This window comes from Callithrix jacchus, chromosome 10 (assembly GCF_049354715.1).
Source record: "Callithrix jacchus isolate 240 chromosome 10, calJac240_pri, whole genome shotgun sequence".
Taxonomy (NCBI): Eukaryota; Metazoa; Chordata; class Mammalia; order Primates; family Cebidae; genus Callithrix; species Callithrix jacchus.
In genome coordinates this window covers 124045234-124057054 of record NC_133511.1, presented here as the reverse complement: position 1 = coordinate 124057054, position 11821 = coordinate 124045234, and the positions used below count along the sequence as shown (strand labels likewise).

Here is an 11821-nt window from a genome sequence, read left to right as displayed (position 1 = left end):
GCATTTGCCCATTCAAGCTTTCAGTTTGCTTATGTCTCCAGCTTGATTTTATAGGCTGTTCTTTGTTAGAAAATAAGTGATTTTGGGGCTGCTTTTCATTAAAAGGAAAACCTTACAGAGGTCTTTCTTACCCTCACTATCTGCCTAAATAATTTCTTTTTAACTCCCATATTGGCTGGGCGCAGTGGCTCATGCCTGTAATCCCAGCACTTTGGGAGGCTCAGGCAGGTGGATCACGAGGTCAAGAAATCAAGACCACCCGGGCCAACATGGTGGAACCCCCATCTTTACTAAAAACTGCAAAAATTAGCTGGGCATGGTGTCATGTGCCTTTAGTCCCAGCTACTTGGGAGGCTGAGGCTGGAGAATCGCTTGAACCTGTGAGGTGGAGGTTGCAGTGAGCTGAGATCACGCCACTGCACTCCAGCTTGGCGACAAAGTAAAACTCCATCTCAAAAAAAAAAAAAACAAAAAACTCCTATATCAGTAGGCATGCACTACAAGAGTAAAAGGGAATGACTGTAAATGACACATTCAGTGTCTACTAAGTCCAACCCCTTTTATGAGTCAATCCAGCCAAGAGAGGGAGGGGGCCTGCCCATGTTCACCCAGCTTTATCTCTTTCTTGCATAAAGTTGTTAGGTAGAAACATTTGGACTTGGACGTCCAATAAAATATGAGCTCTATGACATGATGGCAGGAGCTGTGTCTTATTCACCACCGTGTCCCCGGTACAGCACCAAGCACATAGTGGTTGCTCAAGAGGTATCTGTGTATTGAGTGAATGTGTGAATCTCGGGAACTGAGGTCTTTTGTTTTTTAAATTTTTGTTTATTTATTGAGATATAGGGTCTCACTCTGTTGCTCAGGCTGAAGTGCAGCGGTGTGATCACAGCTCACTGCAGCCTCAACCTCCCCAGGCCCAGGTGATCCTCCCACTCTAGCCTCCCGAGTGGCTGGGACTGCAGGTACACACCACCATGCATAGCTGATTTTTGTATTTGTTATAGAGATGAGGGTATGTCATGTTGCCCAGGCTGGTCTCAAACTTCTGGGCTCAAGTGGTCCTCTTTTCTCCACCTCCCAAAGTGCTGGAATTACAAATGTGAGCCATTACACCCAGACTTTAAATTTTTATTTTTAAATTTATTATTGGCCAGGCGCGGTGGCTCAAGCCTGTAATCCCAGCACTTTGGGAGGCCGAGGCAGGTGGATCACGAGGTCAAGAGATCGAGACCATCCTGATCAACATGGTGAAACCCCATCTCTACTAAAAATACAAAAAATTAGCTGGGCATGGTGGCGCGTGCCTGTAATCCCAGCTACTCAGGAGGCTGAGGCAGTAGAATCGCTTGAACCCAGGAGGCGCAGGTTGCGGTGAGCCGAGATCGCGCCATTGCACTCCAGCCTGGATAACGAGTAAAACTCAGTCTCAAATAAATAAATAAATAAATTTATTATTATTGAGACAGAGTCTCACTCTGTTGCCCAGTCTGGAGTATAGTGGTGTGATCTTGGCTCGCTGCAACCTCTGCTTCCCGGTTTCAAGTGATTCTCCTGCCTCAGCCTCCTGAGTAGCTGGGACTACAGGTCGCACCACCACGCAAGGCTAATTTTTGTATTTTTAGTAGAGACAGGGTTTCACCATGTTCATCAGGCTGGTCTCAAACCCCTGGTCTCAGGTAACCCGCACACCTCGGCCTCCCAAAGTGCTGGGATTATAGGTGTTACCCACGGTGCCCAGCCCATTTTGTAATTTTTAAAAGACAGAGATGAGGGCTTACTGTGTTTCCAAGGCTGGTCTCGAACTCCTGGACTCACGTATTCCTCCTGACCCAGCCTCCCAAAGGTGAAATGGGATCTCAGTCCTCGATATGCTACTAAAATAGCTGTGTTGGATCCAACCCAAGGTTGGGGTTCTTCAGGACAGGTGGAAGGAAGGACAGGGAAGGTGGAGTGAGAAGGTATTTCCAGGAGTCTGAGAGAAGAGTCGTGTCTCTCCATGCTCAGTCAACAATTAGCGAGATGCTCTCATAGTCTTTGACCATCCTGTCTGGAAGCAGGCTTGTTTTCTTCTTCTTGCCCTTATTACCATCGGATGTACCATATATTAATCTGCCTGCTTTCCTTGGTAGACAGGATTTTGGTTTGTTTGGTCACTTCCTTATCCCTTGGTTGGCACAGATCCCAGTTCACGAAGATGTAAATGAAAGTAAAAATCTCTGGACGGGCATGGTGGCTCACGCCTATAATCCCAGCACTTTGGGAGGCTGAGGTGGGCGGATCATGAAGTCAAGAGGTAGAGACCATCTGACCAACATGGTGAAACCCCATCTCTACTAAAATACAAAAATTAGCTGGGCGTGGTGGTGCACGCCTGTAGTCCCAGCTACTTGGGAGGCTGAGACAGGAGAATTGCTTGAACCCAGGAAGCAGAGGTTGCAGTGAGCCAAGATTGCGCCACTGCACTCCAGCCTGGCACCTGGCGACAGAACAAGACTCCATCTCAAAAAAAAAAGACAAAGTAAAAATCTTGGCTGGGTGAGGTGGCTCACACCTGTAAGCCCAGCACTTTGGGAGGCCGAGGCGGGATCAGCCTGGCCAACACAGTGAAACCGTGTTTCTATTAAAAATACAAAAATTAGCCGGGTGTGGTGTCAGACAGATTTGCTTGAACCTGGGGGGGCAGAGGTTGCAGTGAGCTGAGATTGCACCATTGCACTCCAGCGTGGGTGACAGAGTGAGACTCTGTCTCAGAGATTTTAAAAAAAGTAAAAATAGGCCAGGCGCAGTGGCTCAAGCCTGTAATCCCAGCACTTTGGGAGGCCGAGGTGGGTGGATCATGAGGTCAAGAGATCGAGACCATCCTGGTCAACATGGCGAAACCCCGTCTCTACTAAAAAATACAAAAAATTAGCTGGGCATGGTCGTGCGTGCCTGTAATCCCAGCTACTCAAGAAGCTGAGGCAGGAGAATTGCCTGAACCCAGGAGGCGAAGGCTGCGGTGAGCCAAGATCCCGCCATTGCACTCCAGCCTGGGTAACAAAAGCGAAACTCAAAAAAATAATAAATAAATAAAAATAAAAATCTTAGGACCCCACTCCCGCCCCAATTTATGCAAAAGTGAAGATTAAGCCCTGAGCTAAGTCATTCCAACACCCTCTTCCAAAAGAATAGCTGTTACTAGCATTAGGCATCAGCCAGATGCACAGGGAAAGTTAAAAGCCTCAGGCATCTGGGAAGTGCTGCCCCCACAGATCAATCACAAGTAAATTCTTGCTGGCCTTCCATAAACAAGAGCAGGCCAATTGTAGTTTTAGGTCCTACTGTCTAAGTCTAGCTCCTAAAAATCCCACAATAATAATGTCATTACAAGCTTATCTTCCCAGGTGCAGAACAAAGTCAAGACTCCACCTACCCAGATACAGCTGCATAACTGAGCTTCCTTTGGTCTTTCTCTTGAGACATTTAACTTATTTTATGTAGATTTATTGGGAAGTAACTAAAGTCCCATAGGAATGTAACTACTATTATTAAGGAGAATTGACTCAAAAAAGAAAAAAAAAAGGAATGTAACTACTGTCCCTAATAGCCTACTTGCCCTTCTTCCTATAAGCCTTCCCCTCACTCCCCCTTTAAGGAAATGTACAAATACTAAACCTCCTGAAAACCGCTTAGGAAAAACAACTGTAGCAGGAGCAGCCACGGTAAATGGATCTCTCGGACACCGAATACAGGAGGAAGGAGTTTATTCGGCCGGGAGCAAGGTGGCATAGTTGCCTAACAGCCAAGTTCACCTAACAAAGGAAGGTTCCTTCTTTATATAGGCTTATACTTTAGAGGTCACACGTTGAAGAATCTTAGGTTTATAGCTTAACATATGAAAAGGGTCTCAGTTTACAGTCTCAGAAATTACATATGAAAAGGGTTTTGGTTTATAGTCTTAAGAATTACATATGAAAAGGATCTCGGTTTACAGTCTCAGGAATTACATGCGAAAAGGGCTTCAGTTTACAGTCTTAGGAATGAAAAGGGGAAGTTTACAGTCTTAGGAAAAATGGGAAGTTGATCTGAGATGCCTGGGTCTCCCTCTTCACAACCACGGATGTGTCTGTGGTTCGTGTTTTTCCCAGGCACGCCCTCAAACTGGAATAATAAGCCTCGATGATGGAGACTTAGGCCTCAGTCACTCGTTCTACTTGTGAAAGCTTTTCCTCTTGTGTCTTAAACAAGCCTTCCAAACGCTCTAGGTCCTGAGCAGCTTCGCTTTTCGGATTAGAAAACCGAGACTCAGAGGTTAAGTTGCTTGCCCAAGGTCACACAGACAAACTCCAGACCCCCATCATCACCCACGGAGCTGCTAAATGACACAGTCATGTAACCCGTGCGGCACAAGCGCTTTCTCCTTCCTCCTGCCCTTCGCTAACGTTAGCTTTTCCTCCGACCTCTTCTTTCGCCAGCGCGTATCTGCGTCTAGCCAGGACGCCGGAGCCCCAGTGTGACTTGTTATGCTTGCAGCTTCGGGAGACACGTGCTATTCCGCTGAATGAATCGAACGTCCCCACCCCCGCCGACAGCCAATAACTGCGAGCCGCAGCCCGGCCACTTCCGCCTATTGCGGGTCTTGGTCTGGGTCCTGCGGCCCACGTGAGGCTCCGGAGACAAGGGAGTAGGCGGTGGCGCGCCAGGGGCGGGCTCTCCCAGCCTCGCCACCAATCCAGGCGCTCGCCGGGTATGGGGGGCGGGGCTGACGTGGGGCGCCAAGGCTTAAACGTGACGGACAGGCTGGCGCAGGGAGGAGTCCAGAGGCAAGGGGCGAGGAGAGACGGAGAACACTGCCCAATAACGGGAGGGGTTGGGCTGCCTGGGCCAATAGAAAGTCCGCAAGGCGGGGCCGGGGCTGCAGCAAGTTCGGTTGCACGGAGACCGCAGCTGTTCAGTGTCAGTGGAGGCAGCGGCGGTAGAGGCGGAGGCAGGGACTGGTAGCGGCGAGGAGGTGAGTGTCCCCGCGCTCCGCACGGTCCTCTTCCTGCGGCGGGTCGGAGAGGGTGGACGTGCGCCGGCGCCGCCGCGAGGGACGCTTATGTAAGGGTCGCGCGCGCAAAGGCGGCGCGGGCTCCGCGAGTGACGGCTGTAGGAGACGGCGGTGGGCAGTGCGCGACGCGACGCGGCGTGCGCCGCCCCTCCCCTTCGCGCGGGGGCTCGGCCGGCTCGACCCGCCCCCGGGCCCGCCCCCGGCCCCGGCCCCAGCCCCAGCCCCAGCCCCAGCCCCAGCCCCAGCCCGCTAGCGCCCCTCCGCCGCGGCCGCCCGCGGGCCCCTCATTCCTCCTTTCGGGCCCATTTTTGCAGATGGAGAGACTAACTAAAGCGCCTCCTGCGAGGTCCCTGAGGGTTCGACCCCAAGTCTGTCAGGATCGGGAGCCCAAGTTGTTCCCATCGTACTGGATGTGGCTCAGCTCTGCAGGAAGCCGCGGCGTGTAAGGCGAGGGCTTTCCTTGCTCCCTGGCGCCCGCACTCCGCCTCCCGTAGGATCCTCCACTTTATTTCCGACGGGGAAGCTCGAGGTGCCCAGAGGCAGTGATTTGCCCAAGGCCGCTCATTCAGGAGGTGGGCCTGGGCTCAGCTCCTTATTTCTCCAGGTTTTAGTAGTTTACAGAGTGCGTCATTGGCGGAAGCCCTGGCTCTGTGGACCTTCCCTGCAGGTTACTCACAGCCTGATTTGCTCTGTGCACTTGGATTGGAGGGGTTTTCACCTCTGGAGAGCTCTTTCCTGATCCCACAAATGATGGAGTTAGGCCAAGTCCCTAGGTCCCTGGCAACTTTGAAATACTTTCTTTTCTTTTCTTTTTGAGACAGGGTCTCGGCATCACCCACCCAGGCTGGAGTGTAGTGGCGTGATCTGGGCTCACTGCAGCCTCGACCTCCTGGACTCAAGCGATCCTCCTGCCTCAGTCTCCCAGTTGAGGACTGCAGGTGGGCGCCACCACGCCTAGCTAAGTTTTGTATTTTTTGGGAGAGACTAGGTTCCGTCACGTTGCCCAGGCTGGTCTGGAACTCCTAGGGTTAAGTGATCCACCTGCCCTGGCTTCCCAAAGTGCCCGGCCTGAAATTTTTAAAAATTAGATTGTGTCTTCATTTTGTGAGAAGAGGTAGGGCAGGGCTCCTTACCCCTTCTCCAGCTGAGAAAACAGGCTCAGAGAAGTACCAATACTTGGCAGTCGCAACCAGAACCTCCAGAGCGCCTGCCATCTTCTTCCCCGTGGCTCCCTTAACCACTGCCACCAGCAGCCCTGGCTGGCCTCCCCCAAGGCCCCCTTTCCTGGTATGTGATGCAAACGCTTGTGCTGGGGGTGGATGTGCTCAGCATTTCTCTCACTTGCAGCTACAGCTTCCTGCCTGCACGCTCTTAACTGTTGAACTCTTAATCACATTCTTTTGCACACCTGCTGTGTTCCTATCCCTACATTGGGCTGAGAGACGGCACGGCGGTGAGGTTAATCCTTGTCTTACAACTGCTGACAAACCGTTTGAGGGAGAGAAAAATAAACAAACCCTAAGCAGCTGAGGCAGCCTGCTGCAGATGTTTGTGGAGAGCCTTGTGGGCAAGGTATTGGCCCTAGGAGGACATGGAAGAGGAAGTTCAGTAGAGGCCAGTAAATCACAGCAAGCCACCCACTAAAGCAAGAGCGAGGAGAAATGGCCTGGAAGGGAATGGGTTTGGGAAGGCTTCATAGAGGAGGTAAATTGTGGACCTCTTTTTTTATGCCACTGGCAGTGGAGAAGCAGTGATTGGATTTGAGCAGTGAGAAAGTTTTATTGTGGAGAGGTTTTGTTGAAGAGGTTTTTTTTTTTTTTTTTTTTTTTTAAAGATGGAGTTTTGCTCTTGTCACCCAGGCTGGAGTAGTACAGTGGCGCATCTCGGCTCACTGTAACCTCCCGGGGTTCAAGCAATTCTCCCTGCCTCAGCCTCCTGAGTAGCTGGGATTACAGGCACATGCCACCACTCCTAGCTAATTTTTTTTTTTGAGACGGAGTTTCGCTCTTGTTACCCAGGCTGGAGTGCAATGGCATGATCTCGGCTCACCACAACCTCTGCCTCCTGGGTTCAGGCAATTCTCCTGCCTCAGCGTCCTGAGTAGCTGGGATTACAGGCACGCGCCACCATGCCCAGCTAATGTTTTGTATGTTTAGTAGAGATGGGTTTCACCATGTTGACTAGGCTGGTCTCAAGCTCCTGACCTCAGGTGATCCACCTGCCTCAGCCTCCCAAAATTCGGGGATTACAGGCGTGAGCGCCGTGCCCAGCGTCCCCAGCATCTGGTCAACATGTTTGTTGAGGATGAGCATGGCCTTCTCTTTGGCTGCATCCCAGTAGCATTTGCCTCCATCTGAATGGGCCCTGATTCTCCTATCCTGAAAGTTCCCACTTTGGGGCAGGTTCCTCACCCAGAGACGTTCTTCACAGCAGCTGGGCATTTTGCCTGCTCATTCTGAAGCCTCACTGGGGCCTGACTGACCGTGCCTTCCTTTCTTTCTCTTAGCTGCCTTCTAGTCTCACCTGTGGACACTTTGCCAAAGGAGTCAGGCCTGACGGTGGAAGATGGGAAATGGCCAAAAGCATAAACCATTTCCTGTTACCGAATGAAAAGATTGCTTCGTCTTGGTCTTCAAGACTCTCTAATATGATTCTCCCTGTCGAGCTCTTTCTTCCATTTGACCCCTCAAGTTCCCTCTTCTGTGTCAGCCCCACAGCGAGACTAGTCACTGTCCCCCACACTCGATTCTCACTGTCCCTCTGCTCTTGTTCTTCGTGACTGTTTTCTGCAGGGCCTTCCCTCTTATCTTGCCTTGTCGAAATAAGTATTCTTCGAGACACAGGACCTTATTAAAGCTTGCTAAATCGATTCAGTTGGACTGGGCTCTCTTAATAACGATGATGATAAGTAATTATTTATTGTTTTTTTTTGAGACGGAGTTTCACTTTTGTTGCCCAGGCTGGAGTGCAGTGGTGCGATCTCGGCTCACCTGCAACCTTCATCTCCCAGGTTCAAGTGATTCTCTTGCCTCAGCCTTCTGAGTAGCTGGGATTTCAGGAATGTATCACCATGCCCAGCTAATTTTGTATTTTTAGTAGAGACAGAGTTTCCTCCATGTTGGTCAGGCTGGTCTCAAACTCTTGACTTCAGATGGTCTGCCTGCCTTGGCCTCTCAAAGTGCTGGGATTACAGGCATGAGCCACCGTGCCCAGCCTTTGATTCATTAATAAAAGCCAACTACTGTGTAGTAGTGAGGGCCTTGCTAAGCTCCTTACATACACATAATGTGATTATCACAACAATCCTATTACAAAGGTACTATTAGATCCATCTCTTAGAAATGACAGACTCTCATAGATGAGACACAGAGGTGAAATAACTTGCTCAGAGTCATACAGCTAGGAAGGCCACATAGGCTCACTGCTGGAGTGCCTCTCACATGCCATCCCATTTTTGTTTCTTTTAAGCAGCCCCCAACAATTTGCTTTTTGGCACTTCGTGGGCAGAGCCTGAGTGTACAAAAGTTCCTTGTGCAAGGCATGTACTCAGTGAATATTTTATTGAATTGAGTGCCCCAGACATTGAATTTCAGCCTTGGCATTATCTATCAAGGCAACTGGCTTTCTCTGAACAGGGATGTGAGCTTGCTGGCCTGTGTTTCCATTTTGCTGTTCATTGACGAGTGGCTAGAGCAGGTGTATGTGGCTTTTTTGGAAATAAGCAGTCGATAAAACTCCGAAAAGTGATCACACAGTTCCAGCTGTGGGCTCCCATGAGCATGAAGACGAGGTGTGCTCTTACGTATGGCAGGGAGGGGACTCTGCAGAAAAGGACTTGAGGAAATAGCTGGGAAATAGGGGACACATCTCAGGTCATGTAAGACAGCTCCTCATTAGTGTCAAGTTGCGGAGTGAGATAGAAACCAGACTCCGAGAATTCAGAGGGAGCTCCTGAAGGATTAGAGACAGCTCTGCGGAAATGCAGAGAAATTGGCCTGAGGCTTGGTGGAGTGCACAAGAAGGGAAAGCACTTCAAGTAAAACAACCGTTTCTAGAACTTCATGTTCATGTGTAGCAGGTGTCAGAAAAGGGTTTTACTTAAGTGCTTCCCACCGAGCCTGTTGGCTAACGCCCCAGTGTGTCCTCTGTGCCAGGCATGGTGCCAGGGCTTTGCATGCGCTGCCTCATCGGGCATCCCCTAAAACACTGTGAAGAGGGCGATGTTATTATTCGCATTTTACAGATGAGGAAACACTTTGAGTGATAATAGAACAGCTGTCAGAATAACAAGGGGTGCAGTCCAGGCAGCGGGACAGCAGAGCTGGCTCTTCCAGCCCTGTGCCCTCCTCGTGCCCTCAGAGACTCCCCTGAGATGGAAGCAAAGAAGCAGTCTCTGGGTTCTAAAATCTGTGTTTTTGGCTGGGTGCAGTGATGCACACCTGTAATCCCAGTACTTCAGGAGGCTGAGGCAGGTGGATCACCTAAGGTCAGCAATTTGAGACCAGCCTGGCCAACATGGGAAAACCCTGTCTCTATCAAAAATACAAAAATTAGCTGGGCATGGTGAGGCCGGAGAATTGCTTGAACCCAGGAGGCAGAGGTTGTAGTGAGCCGAGATCACGCCACTGCACTCCGGCCTGGGCGGCAGCATGGTAAGACTATGTCTCAAAAAAAAAAAAAAAAATCTGTGTTCTTGCCACTCCTAGGTTCTCTGGGGACTGCCTGGAGCAGTGAGAGTAATGCGTTTTTTTTCTTTTGCTTCAGATAGCGTCTGCCTTCTGGAGAGCTGACCAGACACTGAGGGTGAGTCCTGTGCCTGAATCCGGGCCATGGGATGTATGGGGGGCTTCCCAGGGAGCGGCTGTGGAGGCCAGCAGTTTGGCATGTCAGGTCTCAAGCCCAATCAATAAAAAAAGGCTGCACTCTGATTTTGGATAATACCCAAGCAGTCCTTGTCTGTTTCTGGTGGCCCTTGGTTTTTACAGGAAAGTGACATCTGGCTCCCTTCTGGCCCCAGTTGGCAGCTGGCCAGCCTCAGCTGAAGGCCCTGCTTCTGGAAGGGTATGGTCAGCTTGGGAAGCTGGGCAGGAAGAATCCTTGGGGCTGGGCTGCCTCTGAGAAGACCCCTTGAGTCAGCATGGAGAGCAGGCAGCTGCGGTGTGAGGTGGCTCTGCTAGCTGGTTGTAAAGTCACCTGACACGTGTTTTCAGAGGGTGATAGCCTTTGCCATTCACAGTGACAAGGAAGGAAAGGGGACCTGCCTCTTCCCCTGTACATTTTATAGGCATGTGCCACCACACCTGGGTAATTTTTTTTTTTGAGACAAAGTCTCGCTCTATTGCCAGGCTGGAGTGCAGGGGCATGATCTCGGCTCACTGCAAAGTCCACCTCCTGGACTCAAGCCATTCTCCTACCTCAGCCTCCTAAGTGGCTGGGACTACAGACGTGCCCCATGCGCAGCTAATTTTCGTATTTTTAGTAGAGTTGGTGTTTCATCATGTTGGCCAGGATGATTTCGATCTCTTCACCTTGTGATCTGCTCACCTTAGCTTCCCAAAGTGCTGGGATTACAGGCATGAGCCACTGCACCTGGCCAGTTTTTGTATTTTTAGTAGAGATGGGGTTTCACCGTGTTAGCCAGGCTGGTCTTGAACTCCTGACCTTGGGTAATCTGCTTGCCTGGGCCTCCCAAAGTGCTGGGATTATAGGCATGAGCCACTGCCCTGGGCCTAATTTTTGTATTTTTAATAGATATGGGGTTTCACCATGTTGGCCAGGCTGGTCTTGAACTCCTGACCTCAGGTGATCCACCCGCCTTGGCCTCCCAGAGTGCTAGGATTACAGGCATGAGCCACCATGCCCAGCCTAATTTTTGTATTTTTAATAGAGATGGGGTTCACCATGTTGGCCAGGCTGGTCTTGAACTCCTGACCTCAGGTGATCTGCCCACCTCAGCCTCCCCAGGTGCTGGGATTACAGGTGTGAGCCACTAAGCCTGACTGGCTCTACTGCTTTTAAGGTTTCCCCTAACACGTATTTCCCTGATGGCAGGTCCCTGGGAGGTTCAGTGGCCTCCTTCAGCCTAAATTCCAGAGCCTTCCAGCTGGTCCCCTGCTAGTCCAGTCCTCTCTCCCTCTGCTGGTCTTCAGTAGCAGCTGAGCCAGGGAGCCAGGTGCTCTCCCAGAGTCTGTGACACCAATAATGCTCCTCCTTTTAGGCTCACTGTGGCCTTGGGGACTTGGTGGCGCAGGGACAGCTTTCTCCAGAGCTCATGTCCAGTGCTGAGTGGGGATTCCTTGGTACAGAAGTTTTTCTCGGTTTTTTACCCATTATGTGGGGTTTTCCTCAGACGACCCTTTGTGCCGCAGGAGCTGGTTACCTGTGTGAGATTTCCTGCGGTCCTCCCTTAGACCTAGATCTTGGGCCAGCAGCTACCGTCCGGACTCCACCGTTTAGTAAGGGCAGTGAGCTCTGGATGGGAATGGCCATCACGTGGAAGAACTCCACCCTCCACGATTTTCACCCCGTTGTTTTCTCTCTGCTTGTTCTGTCCTGTTGTTCTTGGCTGATAGAGTTGGATGTTATTTCTCTTACTTGTGTCCCTACCATGAGAGGTGGGTGTGTTGGAGAACGTTCCCCCCCAAACCATTTGTCTTATGAAACTGAAGAAACTGAAGCCTGGAGAAGGCTGGTTAGCAGAATCCCAGATGCTGATTCCGTTTTTCTTTCTTTTAAGATTGCCATCTTTTACTGATGTCTTCCCTTAGATCCATCCGTATGGAGGGA

At 50.6% G+C, this 11821-nt stretch overlaps 1 protein-coding gene across 23 annotated transcripts in view; it reads left to right on the top strand.

The window, feature by feature from the left end:
• Window positions 1-4934: 4934 nt before the first annotated feature.
• Window positions 4935-11821, top strand: part of PC (pyruvate carboxylase) — a 111156-nt gene continuing 104269 nt past the window's right edge. For 6 of the 23 annotated variants that reach the window (XM_009008538.5, XM_054241091.2, XM_078341508.1 and 3 more), the window contains exons 1-2: window positions 4935-4996; window positions 9800-9838. The gene's annotated coding sequence lies outside the window, so the exon portion shown is untranslated. Of the gene's footprint in view, window positions 5086-5349; window positions 5608-5852; window positions 5974-6179; window positions 6323-9799; window positions 9839-11821 lie in introns of all 23 variants that reach the window. The other 17 variants (XM_078341496.1, XM_078341505.1, XM_078341507.1 and 14 more) reach the window with 13 other exon arrangements.